The 15,364-nt window shown below is 47.3% G+C and overlaps 1 protein-coding gene across 5 annotated transcripts in view; it reads right to left on the minus strand.

Moving 5' to 3' along the window:
- Positions 1 to 15,364, minus strand: part of ST6GAL1 (ST6 beta-galactoside alpha-2,6-sialyltransferase 1) — a 120,239-nt gene that overhangs the window by 85,538 nt on the left and 19,337 nt on the right. For 3 of the 5 annotated variants that reach the window (XM_045502640.1, XM_045502638.1, XM_045502643.1), the window contains exon 2: positions 5,657 to 5,787. The exons of the other annotated variants lie outside the window; for them this stretch is intronic. The gene's annotated coding sequence lies outside the window, so the exon portion shown is untranslated. The remainder of the gene's footprint in view (positions 1 to 5,656; positions 5,788 to 15,364) is intronic. 5 annotated transcript variants of the gene reach the window in all.

Raw genomic sequence — 15,364 nt, forward strand, 5'->3', positions numbered from 1 at the left:
AAACTAAATGAAGGATGCACTGGACCTCTCTGTACTATCTTTGCAACTCCTAGTGAATCTACAATTGTTTCAAAACAAAACATTAAAAAAAATATATAGAAGCGCGCAGGCCATAAGCCCCGGCAACTGGGAGTCCAGCCCACATCCTTCTCCAAAATCCCAGTCATCCAATCAAATTACTTACAATTTTGCATGCAGCATGACATTCAATACGGCCATGCCTTTGCATGTACAAACTTCCACCTAGACTGCCCTCCCTCCACCTAGCTAACTTTCAATTTCCTTTACAAACCAATTCACATACATTCACCTTCTAGAAGCTTCCCTGACTTCCTGTCCTAAGATTGCTCATCTTCCTTTGCACTTCCCTGTACGTACTCAACTGAATTGTAATTATTAGTTTACGTGTCATAGTCTCTCACGACATGCAAGCTTGGGAATTGGAAAATACATTTCCAAACATCTCCAATAAAGGATTTGTTTGTAGAGCAGACAAAGGGCTCGATTCAATCGTAAGAAGACAAAGAAACAAATTCTATTTTTTTTAAGTGAACAAAAGATTCTGCACAGACATTGCACCAAAGGAAATAGGCAGATGGCAAATAAGCACACGAAAAGATGATCAGCAGCATTGATCTTTAAGGAAATGTGAATAAAATGACAAGATATCACCGCAAACCTAGCAGGATAGCTAAAATTAAAAAGGCTGCCCATACCAAGTGTTGGCAAGGAAATGGAGCACCTTGCCAAAGATAGTACAGAGAGGGTCCAGTGCCTCCTTCATTTAGTTTATTCCAGGTATTCTCAGGTAGTGCTGGGGCGGGGGGGGCAATGTAAGACGGCACTGCCACTCTAGGAAACAATTTGGCAGCTTCTTAAAAAGTTCAACATACACCCGCCATCTGGCCCAGCCATCGCACTCTTAGGTACTGATGCAAGAAAAAGAATCCAAAGGTCCCCACAACATTTTTTCACAAATGCTTATAGGGGCTTTATTTTAATGGCCCCAAATTGGCAACAACCCAAATGTCTGTTAATAGATAAAAGGATAAACAGACAGTGGTATTTCCGTACAGCAGGACCCTATTCGGCAATAAAGGCATGAACCACTTCCGCACACGACGCGGACAAATGTCAAAATGATTAAGGAGGGCACTGACTGTGATGAGCACCGGGTGGCGTATGGAGGTCAGGAATCACTATATAGTACACCTGACACTAACATTACACTGTATGTTTACTAACTGGAGTTGAGATAAAAACTTAAATTAAAACTTAAAAGCGATCATGCTGAGTGTAAGAAGAACACGTGCTGTATGATGCTATTTACTTAAAGTTCTAGAAAACGCACGCAAATCTGCAGTGATAGAATGCAGATTAGGTGCTGCGTGGGGCTGGGAGGCAGGACAGAGAGAGGGGGAAGAGGGAAGGATAAGGTGAAGGAGGAAACTTTGAGTGCTAATGATTATGCTCATTAACTTGACTGTGCAGAGAATTTCATGAGTGTAAACGTGTCAAAACTCATCAAGTTGTGCAGTTTATTTTTTTTCAATTTTTTTTTTTTATGTTTTATTTATTTTTGAGAGAGAGACAGAGCATGAACGGGGGAGGGTCAGAGAGAGAGGGAGACACAGAATCCGAAACAGGCTCCAGGCTCTGAGCTGTCAGCACAGAGCCCGATGCGGGGCTCGAACTCACGGACTGCGAGATCACGACCTGAGCCGAAGTCGGTTGCCCAACCGACTGAGCCACCCAGGTGCCCCCAAGTTGTGCAGTTTAAATAAGTGCAGGTTGTTGTTAGGATTCAATAGAGCTGCAGGGAGAAAATCACAGGTACCATTTAACAGGCATCTACTTTGTGGGAAGAGCAGGACATAAATAATTATTAATCTTCACTCGTTTTACAGATGAGGAAACTGAGTCAGCAAAGCCAGGTAGTCGTGCAGCTATGGTCAAGCGAGGTTTACACCCAGTTCAAATGGCCTCAAAGCTGGGGCACTTTTCTCCGTATGGTGAGGTGTTCTGACAGTGGGAGAGCTTCCAGCAAGAAGCCAGAAATGATACACTTCGGCGTCAACAAGACCTCTGGGAAGGTTGACAACAGAGGAGGATGAAGAGCTGGCATCACAGAGATGCCAGGGGATCTTTGACATCATTGAGAGGACACCCTCTGCCTTCTGGGTGGCCACTGCCACAAATTCCTCCACTAGCCAAACCCCGCCCATCACAGGTTTGGGGCCAGACAAGCCAAGGCAGGAAATGGGCTGTACCTGCCTCTGGGAACATTCTTCCCCGTGCAGCCAGAGTGGTTTGGTGTGAAAGACCCTGGCCAGACATTCAGCACAGACTCCAGCTCCACCTGTGTCACCGACAAGGCTCTTCCCCTTTCTGGGCCTCCGTTTCCTCAAATGGAAGATGTGAAGGCCCACCGACCAGCTTTCCAAGGACCTCTTTCAGCCCTGACTCGTGTTCTGAGCGCCCTGCTGAAGTGAGTTTTTCCTGCCTCTGGAACTGAGCAGGTGCCACAAAGGAAAAGGATTCTTGATTATCTACAGAACTGTACACGTCACACCTCCCTCAACCCCAGCCCCACAAAGACGCCTGTCCCACTCAGCAGTGCCTTCCCAGATCTCCCCCTCTGGCCACTCTGCCTCCTCCCCTCAGCACTACCCTTCTGCAGGAATCTTCCCAAGACTCTGGCCCACCATTTGCTGCTTTGCTCCGCAGTTAGCAGGGGGAGCACCGAAGACTCAATTTCGGGGGGGTCTGGGAGCCCTGGGACACGCAGACCCTTGAGACAATTTCTCCCTTTAGAATTCTTGGAAATGGTGTATGGCTATGGGCTAACAGACGTCGGGTACCGTGTCGATGTAGGAGGGCTCCTCCCCCGGTCCCTTGCCATACTAGTGCGCTCAAGGCCCAGCCAGGATCTCCCGACCGAACGGGCCACGAGATGTGGCTAGGCACCCAATCGGCTTTCGGTAACTACCTATGACACTGAAGTAAATCCCTCTTGCCAGAGGAATAATCACTTACCCAAACATGGAGGAAAACCGAGCACATCCACCTCAGTATGTTCGCCTGGCAAAAGCGCATGGAGCCCAGAGGCTGAGAGGGCCTCTGCTTCCAAATGACTCAGAGACCTGGGGCCACCACATGAATGAGGGGACGATGCTAAAGAATTCTATGGATGCTCCCAGCTCTGATGCTATCTTGCTGTAGAATGAAGAGTCCTTGGTATCTGAAAGGAATAGTGTGGCCTTTTGTCAAACCCCAAGCAGGCAGCTGCAGCTGCTCACATAGCCTCAGAGATGGAATGATGTACCCCGAGGGAAGGGACCCTGCCTGTTGGAACCGCATCAGCATCATCCGGAAACGCCCTCTCCTGGAGGCGAGCACTTGCTGTGAAAAGCATCCGCTAGAGCTGTGGAGTCACAGCAGGCTGAGTTTACATCTCTGTTGCCTGTGGGCTGTGGAATCTTGGGCAAGTCTCTTTACCTCCACGAGAGACTCCATTTCCACGTCTGCCTCGTGGGGATGGAAAAACCTATTATCCTGTTAGGCCACTGCAGAACTAAATGAGATTCTGCAGACAAGAGTACAAGCACAGTGCCTAGAGCCATCACCGACCCTTTCCTGCCCTCCCTCATACACACAGGTAAGTCCCCAGACTAGCATCTGCCCAGGTGGTTTCAGTGGAAAACCAAACCCCTGATGAGAAAGGGGACTTAACTGCAAGCACACCGGAGAAGCCCCACATGCACGAAGGCTATGGCAGCAGACGCACGGGAAGGGGTCTGAGAAAGGTGGAGGCAGGGACGGCCCCTGAGACCATCCACCACGTCCCCTTAGCCATGGCACACAAGGGCTCAGTGATCAGGAGGCCTCCAGAGCCGTGCCCCATCCCACCAGCCTGGTTCCCCGCCTCCCCAGGAGGAGCTCGTACCTTCCCACCGGCCACCCACCGCCAGTCACCAGCTGTGCGACCTGGCTTCTTAAAATGAGGGCTTCGGACCAAATGGCCTCTCCAGTCCTTCCCACCTTTCTAATTCTCTGAACTACGATTCTACAAAGTGAACTGGTGCCTAATTGATGCCCCACCTTCTCCCTATCCCCTTCCCCGGAATACATGGGGCGCGGGTGGGGAGGCAGGGAGCCCAAAGGTTCCAGGAAAGTAGAGGGAGAAGGGCAGAGGCTGGGGCTCCATTATGCTAATTTAATTAGCTCTAATCTGCCCACAGCAGGGCCTTGAAGAAAGAGGCTTTTGTTTCAATTTTTACATTTGGCAGGAAGTGCTCCTCCTCCTCCTCCTCCCCCCTCATACCCTCCTGTAGAATTTAAGAGTCAAAAGCTCTAATTTCAGTCCTGGCTCTCACATGTAGCCGTGCTGGGCCTTCCTTTTCACACTTCTTTGACCGACTCCTTGATTTTTCCAGGAAGGAAATATGCCCCAGATGTCCATGAGTAAATGGAGAGTTTTTATCTGCCCTTACAAAAGGGTGTCAGTAATTCACAGATTTCCCAAGAAGCGAGAGCCAAGGAGTGGGGAAAGGCCAGCAGACTTCTCTCCACTGAGAAACCAAAGGTTTACCAATCACCTAAGCCCCCTCCCACGGGCAGGGAGCCTCACGACCGCCTCATGGGATGATTAGAACAGAAATCTCATCCGTTCATCCATTCTGCTAACGCTCATTGAGCAGTACTCTCCGCAGGAGAGGAAGGACCAGGAAGATGCACAGGACAGTGACTTGCTTCATGCCTCCCAGACTGTTAGTGGCAGAACGAGCAAGTAATCTGAATCTCCAAAGCCAAAAAGCCCTGGTTTATAAAACTGGCTAACTTCGGCAGCGTAAACTTCCTCACCGTGGTCAATCTCTAGCTGTCAACAGTTTTTAACAAGCAGTTTGCAAAACTCCTGAATATTTAAAAATCAGCTCTCTGAGAGTGCCCAGACTAGCAGCAAATTCTCCGGGCTCCTAATTAAGGGTTCTTTCGGCCTCACCTCTCTACTTCTGTGCAGGGGGCGGCAACATGCCGTGGGGACTGAAGGAGTAACCTTAAAGAAAATTATCTGAAGGACTGTCAGCAGGGGTAGGATTTCAGGCCTGTTTTATTCTCTTCCATGTCAGTATTTCTCCAGGTGTCCTATGAGCACATATTACCTTTACAATCAGAACATATTTAGGTAATTAGTCATTTTTTAGTGAGCTTAGCAGAATGCTTTGTATTAACCTCCTCACATCATTTTGGTCATTCTGTCTCCCTTGGGTGTGAGACAGAGAGAAAGAGAAAGTATCCTAAGAGCTCAAGCTCCCTCGCAGAACAGAGCAGGTGCCCCCTAAGTTAAGCCATTCACGTGAATCCCGTGCAGTCTTACCTGGAGGATAAATTCATCCCCTCTGGAGTTCAAATTTCACCAGCAACTGAGAAAAACACAACTCCCCGTTAAGATTCCAAAAGCCCTGCTCGGAAAAATCAAAGCCTCTGTAGCCACCAAGTGACCTTGCCCTTCAACGGGCCGAGGTAGAAGCAGGTGGTTTATACTAGAAACAACTGCTCCTTCTCCCTTGAGCTTTAGAGGGAGAGGTTTCCAGCACCTCCAAAGAGGAGGCGTTCTGCCCTCTCTGTCCCCAAGCTGGGATTCAAGGGGTCTTACCTCACTGCTGGGACAGAGGCTGGGCACCAGGGCGTGGGCACGCTCAAGGAGGCCAATTCATTTCAGCTGGGGCTCACTGCTTCTCTGTGGGCTGCTGGCCGCAGAGCTCTGCACAATCGGCTCTACCTCACCTACAGAGGAAACACACACACACACACGCACACACGCACACACAGAAAAGTTGCCGACAAAGCACCAGAAGCGCATATGTTAACACATGCAGGAGGGCTAGCCCCCTTCCTCCTCCCACTCCTGGCCCTGGTCACTCGTGACACCTCAGAGCCCCTTCCAGAACTACAGCCCCACCTGAAACAGCCAGGCACCTTTCCAGGACCCAAACTGCCCATCTATTCACCCAGACCTACCCCTTCGGGGGCTGTGCAATTTCACTGAGCTCTAGATGAAGCAAAGCAAATTCTACCACAGTCACTTAATCCTGTGCTACTTGCTATTATTAGTAAGAAAAGCAAGAAAAAGAAAAGTACAGTTCTGGCCCCAAGTCTCGTGTTTAGATAAGGCTTATGGATACCTGATTTCAATCAACGAACACATCCAACTTGCTCACAGTCTCCCTTTGACCCACAGTATGTTGTTTGGAATGTTACGAATGTGAATTCAATTCCCGATTTATTTTGAGAGCATTTTTAACGGAAACTAAATTTTCAGTCCATATATTATTATAGCTGTCTGGGTGAACAGCATGTTTTTAAAGCAATTGTTTTTTTTCCCAGGATCAAAGAAATTTGTGTTTAATCTAGAAACTTCAGAAAATATAATTAAGTCAACAGAAGGAAAAAAATTACCTATTCCTCTCCACCCAAGATAACTACAGATAACACACTCTTCCTGGTTTTATTTGGTTATCCAGATCTTTCACAAAGCTGCAATAAAGCTAGGCATGACTTGGTTCTGTGTCATCAGCGTTCTCCTGCAGCCCCATTGTAACAGTGATATAACTTGCACCTATGTGGCTATAAATGTTACACCACCCCCAAAGGCTGGCCATCTCCAATGTTTTTATGGTAATTACAAAGAGTGCTTAAAAGTCAATCTTTGGGGAAATCCAAGGTTATTTCCTTAAGGCCCGGTCAAAGAGTTTCCAAATGTCTCATCTTGGAATGCTGCCTCCAGGACTTCTGTGCCGTATAAGCCGCTCTCAGCCATGGAGAAGGGTGCCCATTCCTCCGCTGCTCCTTCCCCAGGGCCTCCTGGCCCCTCCCTCACCCACATCCTGGCTCACCACGGGTAACACTGGCAGTGGAAATGAGAGTGGAGTGCCAGCCATGTGGATTCTCACTTTTCATGTTCACATTCAGCTTAGCCCAAATAGAAGATAAGACCTACTGATTAAATGCACTCCCCTAATCAAGCCTGGGGAGGGGGTACCTGAGTGAGAACAGTAAGGAGCAAAAGGTGGGAAACCCCCTGAGGGACAGAGACGAGTGGTAACACACAAGCATGGTGTCCAGGGGGAAGAGACCCTGAGATGCCATGAGAAACAACAATCATCCCCATGAGACTTCAGACACTGATAGGAAGTTTCATCATCAGATGAAAGTGAAGATGAAATGAGCCATTGAGGGGGTGGAAATGTCAAGGTCCCACAAAGGCTCAGGGCAGAGCAGAGCAAAGGACAAAGGCATCAGCTGACATGGAAAAATAAAAAGTCACTTGCAGCATATGGGCACTTTGCTGCTGTCTGTAGTTAATGCTGACAAAACAGCAGGGGCCAAAGTCTCCGTGGGGAGACTGGGTCAGGCTGGGACAAGATCTCTACCTGCAAACCGCAGCTGAGCTGGTGGCCACCTGGGAGCCTGCTGGTAATGAGCCTTCCCCAGGGAACAAAAGCAAGGGGCTCCCAGGGCTGGTGGACTCTGGGGCTACTGACTCACCTGCCCTCTTCCCAGGAGGGAGGCCCCCCTCCCCATCTCTAGCTAGACTCTCTTTCCCCGCCTTTTGCTCCAGGCCAAACCTTCACCGAGACAGGGATAGTTCACCCCATCATCTGTCCAAACAGACTTCCTGGATTTCTGCGGCCCTGTGACCTAGGCAAAGACCCTGAGAAGCCTAGTCTCGTGCCCCTTCCCAGCTGATCAGCACCCCCTGCCTCTCCACCCCACGCACCTGCACCCCAGTCACGGCAATCTGCCGACTGATGAGGGAATGTGGGGGCTCCACTAATGCTACTTAAATCCTTTGTCAGATGGCTTGCAGACCTCCAGTACTGTTCAAATGCTCAAGTCATTCTGCCAGGTCTTCCTGCTACCCAACCCACACTCACACCTGGGCAGTTCCCGGATGGACACAGGGTAGAACTTTGACTCAAAAGCAACTCACCCATAAGGGTGCTGGACCAATCAGTACTTTCAAAGTTGCAACAGTGACCAAAGACTACAGTCAGCTCACGGTGAATCGTAGGGCTAGAAGAAGTGAATGCCATGCACAAGACCAAGTGATGGGGCCATGGGGCCCTGCAGAAGGAGAGGAAGCTGGCCCACAAAGAGAGGGCAGAGGCCCAGAGAGAGGCAGACAGGAAACTGTGCAGGTCCAGAGAGAGCAGGCGCTTGGTGACGTTCAAGAGACTGCAAAGCTCATCTATACTTCCTACTTTTTCTTCCTATAAGCATCCCCCGAATCCCCTCCATAAACCCCTGAAGAGCTAGGTTTAGATAGGCTCTGGGGTCCCAGCTGACTCTGGCTCACTGAAGTCTTTCAGGGCCATGACTGAGAGCAGAGGGGCTCTCCCAGCATCACCCAGTGCATGGCTTTGTAGTCGGGCTTTGGCCATCCATTGTGGCTACTCAAAGCCTTTTTTGTCCCCAGCTTCCTTCCCAAGTTTACGATTAGGTTTCTGATAGATGAGGCAACTAGATGGGCCAGTCTTAGACTGCAAGTACAACTTGTTCTTAGCAGAAACATGAGAAATAAACAATTACAACAGTAATAACAAGAGCTTTTTCTATTTGAAGGCTTTTCTATTAAGTGGTTCATACTAACTCCCATCACCCTACCAGTGTGATCCATTCAGCTGGCCACAGAGTCCCCATGTCCCTCGAGCCACTTGTATACGCCTATGCTTCCTCACAGTGTTAATACATTGAATTCATGCCCCACTGTAATCTGTGTGTCTTCCGCTCCCTGCTCCCTGCTCAAATCCCACATGAATCACTGGCTTAATATCTGGATTTGGTTTCACTGCTTTTGTCCCTTGGCCTAACCAGCCAAAGTTTGCCTCCAAAACTTCCTCGTGCTAGAGGCCTCTACTCTGCTCTATCGCTCCCTGCCCTCACTCCTGCCTGCACTGTTCCCCGACCTTACAGCCCCTGGCACCTCCTCAGCCAAGGCCCTCGGTCAGCCCGGAAGCCTCAGAAGATGATTCTAAGGAAGAAAGCAGAGAAATGAGACGCTGCCTTGGCCTCACTGACTCCCTCATGCTGCATGCAGGTGTTTCCTTTCAGACATACAACGTGTGGGCGCTGACCACAGACCATAAACCAGGATTTAGAGAGCCCACCAAGAACCAAAGAAGTTCATAAATGAGCCAAGAACATACACCTTAAGAATTTCGTGGCCCAGGGGCGCCTGGGTGGCGCAGTCGGTTGAGCGTCCGACTTCAGCCAGGTCACGATCTCGCGGTCCGTGGGTTCGAGCCCCGCGTCGGGCTCTGGGCTGATGGCTCAGAGCCTGGAGCCTGTTTCCGATTCTGTGTCTCCCTCTCTCTCTGCCCCTCCCCCGTTCATGCTCTGTCTCTCTCTGTCCCAAAAATAAAATAAACTTTAAAAAAAAAAAAAAAAAAAAAGAATTTCGTGGCCCAGCGTCCTCCAGGCAAGGATCGTTACTAATGGGCTTGGTTCTGAGTCAGAGAATGGGTCAGCCTATCCCAGGGGTAGGCTGGGCCCAAGTCCCTGGCTTAAATGCATGATCATCATAAGGCACACAGGAGCCCTGGAGTAAAAGATAACCCTGTGAACCCTCCATCCATTATTCCACATTATCTGGAAAGCGAGCGACCGAGCGACCGTTCCAATTGTTTGGATATGGAAGCTAAATTAGCTAAGAGCTTTGATTGATCCACACACATAAAACTTTCCAGGATCTGGGTCTCGACCCATTTGCTGAGCTCTGCGGTCAGATCAGAAGACACAGCACCCAAAACGCAAGAAGAATTTCTGCTAAAATCAGAAGACTTCCTGGTGTATTTCTGCCTTCTCCTTCCCTCCCGAGCTCGTTTCTTCTGGATGGTTCATCTGTGGGGCCCGGACCCGACATTACAGGGCTCCTGTACTAGACCAACGGTTAACCACAATAGTCCTCTATTTTTTTTTTCTTTACTTAAATGTTTTTAGCAACTACTACGTGCCAAGCACTTAATATACTAATTTATTCATTTATTCCTCACACAACCCTATGAGGCAAGGAGTGTTTTCTCCATTTTATTTTTTTTTTTTTAATGTTCTTATTTATTTTGGAGAGAGAGAAGGAGAGAGAGACAGAGGGTGAGTGGGGGAGGGGCAGAGAGAGAGGGAGACAGAGAAACCGAAGCAGGCTCCAGGCTCCGAGCTGTCAGCACAGAGCCCGACGCGGGGGCTTGAACTCGTGAGCCACGAGATCATGACCTGAACTGAAGTCGGATGCTCAACCGACGGAGCGCCCCCGATGCCCGTTTTCTCCATTTTCAGAGGAGGAAAAGGGCTGAAGGAACTAGGCCGGGCCCAAAGCTGGTAAGTGACCAAGACAGAATTCCACACACCGGCCTGCCTCCCCAAGCTCTCTCATCAAAAGCTGAAATTAAACATGAGTTGAGCACTGAACACACGGGTTCTGACAAGAAAAGAAAATGCGTAAAGAATTCCTTTTCAGGGGCGCCTGGGTGGCGCAGTCGGTTAAGCGTCCGACTTCAGCCAGGTCACGATCTCGCGGTCCGTGAGTTCGAGCCCCGCGTCAGGCTCTGGGCTGATGGCTCAGAGCCTGGAGCCTGTTTCCGATTCTGTGTCTCCCTCTCTCTCTGCCCCTCCCCCGTTCATGCTCTGTCTCTCTCTGTCCCAAAAATAAATAAACGTTGAAAAAAAAAAAATTTAAAAAAAAATAGTAAAAAAAAAAAAAGAATTCCTTTTCAAAGAATCAGAAAAAGGAAGGTCCTCTGCCACTGCCATGTGCAAAACACCCATTCATCCTTGTTGTTAACACGCCCACAGCAGACAATCCCTCAGTTCTGACTGTGCCTATTTGAGCTGCCGGTGTGGACATACATGGAGACGCTTGAGCCTATTTTACTGTCAGAGCGATACCCATACATGATTTCAGGCCCTCCCCCAGCCCCCCAGCCCCGTAGTCTTTGCCACCCAAACGCTATGGCTTTCGGCTCTTTTACCTAATTCTAGAGTGAGCTCAGTATATATCTAAACAGCATGCTTATATGGCATTTTCTGTCAATGCTAGATATTATTCATTACTTCCGACTACAAAAAATGAGAACTTAGCTTGCTTTTATCCCACGTACCTCGTCTACCTCTTCTAATACAGTTATACCATTTTTTATTAAGTCGACACTAGAAGATATATTATCATGACCAGATAAATGACTGTCCACAGCCAGGCACTGTGGTGTGTTATGATTCATTTCTTTCGTGTACATTCCTCAGCTGTCATTTCTGGAGGCCATTGTTGTCTGTTTATTTGTTTAATCTTCTGTGTACCTATCACTAATTCAGTCCTCAACTTTCCAACTTCTTTTTTTTATTTTTTTTTTCTTGATGCTCTCCCTTCTGGAAATTTCTGTCCTCCTACTCCAACTTGAACCGGTTGCTCTCTGAGCTTAAAGGAAGACTCCACTTCTCCTGTCTTAAATACCTCCTAATCTTGAAGGAACACATCTAGAGGAGCTTCCTCAGAAAGGATGTATGGGAGGTAAAAGAATTGAGTTTTCTCACATCTGAAATGCCATTATTCCTCCCTCACGTTTGATTAATAATTTGCCTAACTATAAATGCTCAGTAGGATATAAATCCCTCTCAGAACCTTAAAGGTACAGCTCCATTCATTGCCTTCCAGCTTCTAGTGTTGCCGTAGAATCTATTTCTTATATGTATTCTTATTCTTATTTTTATTCTATTTCTTATTCTTATTTGTAAGATTTCTATTCTTATATGTAATTACTTTGGGATTTTTTTTTTTTTTTTTTTTGCTTGTGTCTTCAAGCTTTGCTTCTGGTTTATGTGGGTTTTTTTTTTTCCACAATGACGTGCTTTGATGCATGTCTTTTTTCATTCACAGCACTAGGCTCTCAAGTGAGTTTTTTCATCTAGAAGCCTATGTTCCTCAGTTCTCAGAGTTTTCCTTGTATTATTTCTTCGATAACTCTTTCTGTCTGTTGTCTCTATTCTTCTTTTGTATGTCCTCCTATTCAGATGTTGAACTTCTCCGAATGATCCTTTCTTATTTTTCATTCCATAGCCCTTTTTAATTTTTTTTTTTTTTTTTTTTTGGTTTCTAGCCTTTCTCCAAGATCTCTTCAACTTCGTATTCTAAATAGTCTACTGACTCATTGATTTCTGTCATGCTTTTAATTTCCAAGAGTTCTTTGTTAGTCTCTGAATATTCCTTTTGTTGCACACCTGTCTTTATGTTATCACTGTGCTATCTTCACGGACACCAGTACTTAACAGTTTTGGTAAAATCTGCTTCTCTCCCTGCTCTGTCTCTATGTCTTGCCAGTTTCTTTTTATGTGGTCGTTGTTCATCTCTTTTGGTTTCTGTGATTTAGGTTTTGAGCTTTTCTCAATGTCTGGTGATCCTCAGTGGTCTTTTTAAATTTACAAGTGAGACACTAACGGGACCGGAAGCTCCACTTACATAGACAGAACTCTTACCACCGGAGGGCTGAGAGTAAGAACGCTAAATATCAATATCTATAGGCCTTTTCTCTTGGGCTGTTAAGTTTATGCAGAGAGGTCTCCTGACCAAGGAAAAGGAGGTCTACTCCTAGCTTGCCAGCACTGTGAGAACCAGCAACAACAAAAATGTTGGGGAGGGGTGGTCTCACTCTTCAGTAGGTAGACTTTTATTCATTCCCTCTGTTTCAGGAAGGCATCTCACGCATGCCCGACTCGGCTTGGCCTGCTGTGCCTGATCTTAATTAGGTCTTAAAACTGAGCTTGTTCTTGGAAAGATCCTTAAAAGAAATTTTAGTTACCAGGGAAAGAAAGAAAAAAACAACAACAAACTTGTTTTCCACAGAGTTTCCAAGGCCAGACATTTAGGAAACCATTAACTACGGTTCACAATCACTTATCAGGAATCTTTGGAAGCCAGATAAGTGTTGGAATTCAGAATGCTTCATACTTTGGAAAAGTGCTGCGTTCCCCAAACTATATACTGCGTAACACCCACAGCAAGGGCAGGGCAGCTCCTCATAATAATGCGGATTCATGTTTCTGCAGCAAAACAAATGGATGCTTATTCTAAGTAGGTTAAATAAAGATTTATAAATAGCTGCACATTAGTCCGGACAGGTTTCGCCACCAAATGGGTTAAAAATAAAACTTTGTTTTCCCAGACGGTTGGATTTGGAAATCGCAGATAAGAGACTGTATGTGCATTTCCTATGCGCCTCCCACACCTCCAGTCACACATGGGGCATTTTCACAGGGATTTTGTCAGGCTGTGGGGCTGCCCTCTTGCAATGAGATATGAAAAAAATGAGACAAGGTGGCATGTGGGGTGGGGAGAGGCCAGGTTCAACAGGGAGAGCATCTAAGGGCACAGTCACTTAGAAAGCGTGGGTCCCAGTTCTGTGCTAGCAAGCTCTGTTACTTTGAAAATGTTACTTAACCGCTCTGAGCCCCAATTTCCTCATCTATAAATTGTGGGTTATTCCAACTAATTTTGAAGTGGTGTTGTGAAGATGAAGTTAAATTCACCTAACACCTATGTATTGTGCCCATTATTCCTCAGGCATTGCTCTGGGTCCTAGAAAAATAATTATGGACAAAGGAGACAAAGTCCCTGCCCTCGTAGAAACAACTTCCTAGTGAGAAGAGACACGGTAAAGAAATCAGATGGCCATATGTGCCACTAAAGAACAGCAAGGCAGGATAAAGGGGAGGGAACCAGGGGGGAGGAGAGAGGAGGCTGGTACCAGATTAATTTATATACGGTGGTCAGAGTGGCCTTTCAAATAAGGTGACATCTAATTAGAAACCTGAAGGAAAAGAAGGGGAACTCAATGACAGTGTATGAAGGAAGGGTGTTCCAACTGAGCAGAAGAGCAGTGCAAAGGCTCTGAGGAAAAAAAGGGCTTTCTGTTTAAGGGACATGAAGTAAGACAGAATGGAGGGGCAGAAAATTATAGGAGCTGAAGTCTGTGAGGACCTGAGGACCAGATCATGCAGAACCCTGTTGACCCTTCTAAGAACTCTGGCTCTGAGTGAAACGAGAAGCCCTTGTTGGTTTCTGAGCAGAAAATGACACGATGCCTTTTAACATCATCACTCTAGTTGACGTTTGGAGGAGACCACAGGAGCAAAAATGTAAGAAGGAGGCCCAGTTGGGAAGCTCTTTGAATAATTAGAGATTGATGGGGCGCCTGGGTGGCTCAGTCGGTGGAGCGTCCGACTTCGGCTCAGGTCATGATCTCACAGTTTGTGGGTTCAAGCCCCGCGTCGGGCTCTGTGCTGACTGCTTGCTCAGAGCCTGGAGACTGCTTCAGATTCTGTGTCTCCTTCTCTCTCTGCCCCTCCCCTGCTCACGCTTTGTCTCACTGTTTCTCAAAAATAAATAAAATGTCAAAAAAAAATTTTTTTTTTTAAATTAGAGATTGATCGGTCTTGGACCAGGGTGAATTTAGTGGATCAAGCAAGGAGTTGGTTTCTTGATTTACTTTGCAAGGGCAGCTGACGTGGTTTGCTGATAGCCTGGATCCAGCATGAGAAAATCAGAATCAAGAGTGACTCCACAGTTTGAAACCCTAGCAACTGGAAGATGACGCTGTCACCCCCTGAAGTGGGGATGGCTGCTTTGGAGGGAAAAGTTCAGTCTTGAACTTGTCATCATTGAGATGTCTATTAGACATCCCAGGAAATGTGGTGAATAGGTGACTGAAGACAGGAGTACAGCGTTTGGGGGTCAAGGTCTGAGATGGAGCTACAAAGAGGGTCATTGACATGTGGATGGTAGGAGAGCACCAGGGAGTAAGGAGACAGAGAAGAAGTCAAGTCCAAGGGCTGCTCCCTGACACGCTCCAAAGCGAACAAGTGAAGATGAGCCAACAAAAGAGACTGAGCAGAAGCCAGTGACAGAAGAGGGGAACCAAAGGGTGTGGTGTTCCAGAAGCCCAGAGAAAGTACTTTTTTAAGGGAAATGGAATAACCAACCATACCAAATGCTGCTGATAAATCAAGGTAAGGGCTGAGACTTGACCACGGGAATGGACAATGTGGAGGTCACTGGTGAACCTGACAGGTGTGGTTTTTGTGGAGTGATGGAGGCAAAACATGGATTTGACTGGGCTTAAATCATGAGAGCAGAGGAACTACAGGGAGCAAGCACAGATGATTCCTTCAAGGAACAAAAAACGAGACAGCAGCAGGAGGAGTAGATGAGGTTAAGGGAAGAAGCACGTGCGCAATATGCACGTGAGTGGCTTTCAGTGGGAGGAACAACAGCCAGGGATAGACAGATGGGGTGGGCAGATGGGAATGGTCCAGCAGA

The sequence above is a fragment of the Leopardus geoffroyi genome, chromosome C2, assembly GCF_018350155.1.
Source record: "Leopardus geoffroyi isolate Oge1 chromosome C2, O.geoffroyi_Oge1_pat1.0, whole genome shotgun sequence".
Classification (NCBI taxonomy): Eukaryota; Metazoa; Chordata; class Mammalia; order Carnivora; family Felidae; genus Leopardus; species Leopardus geoffroyi.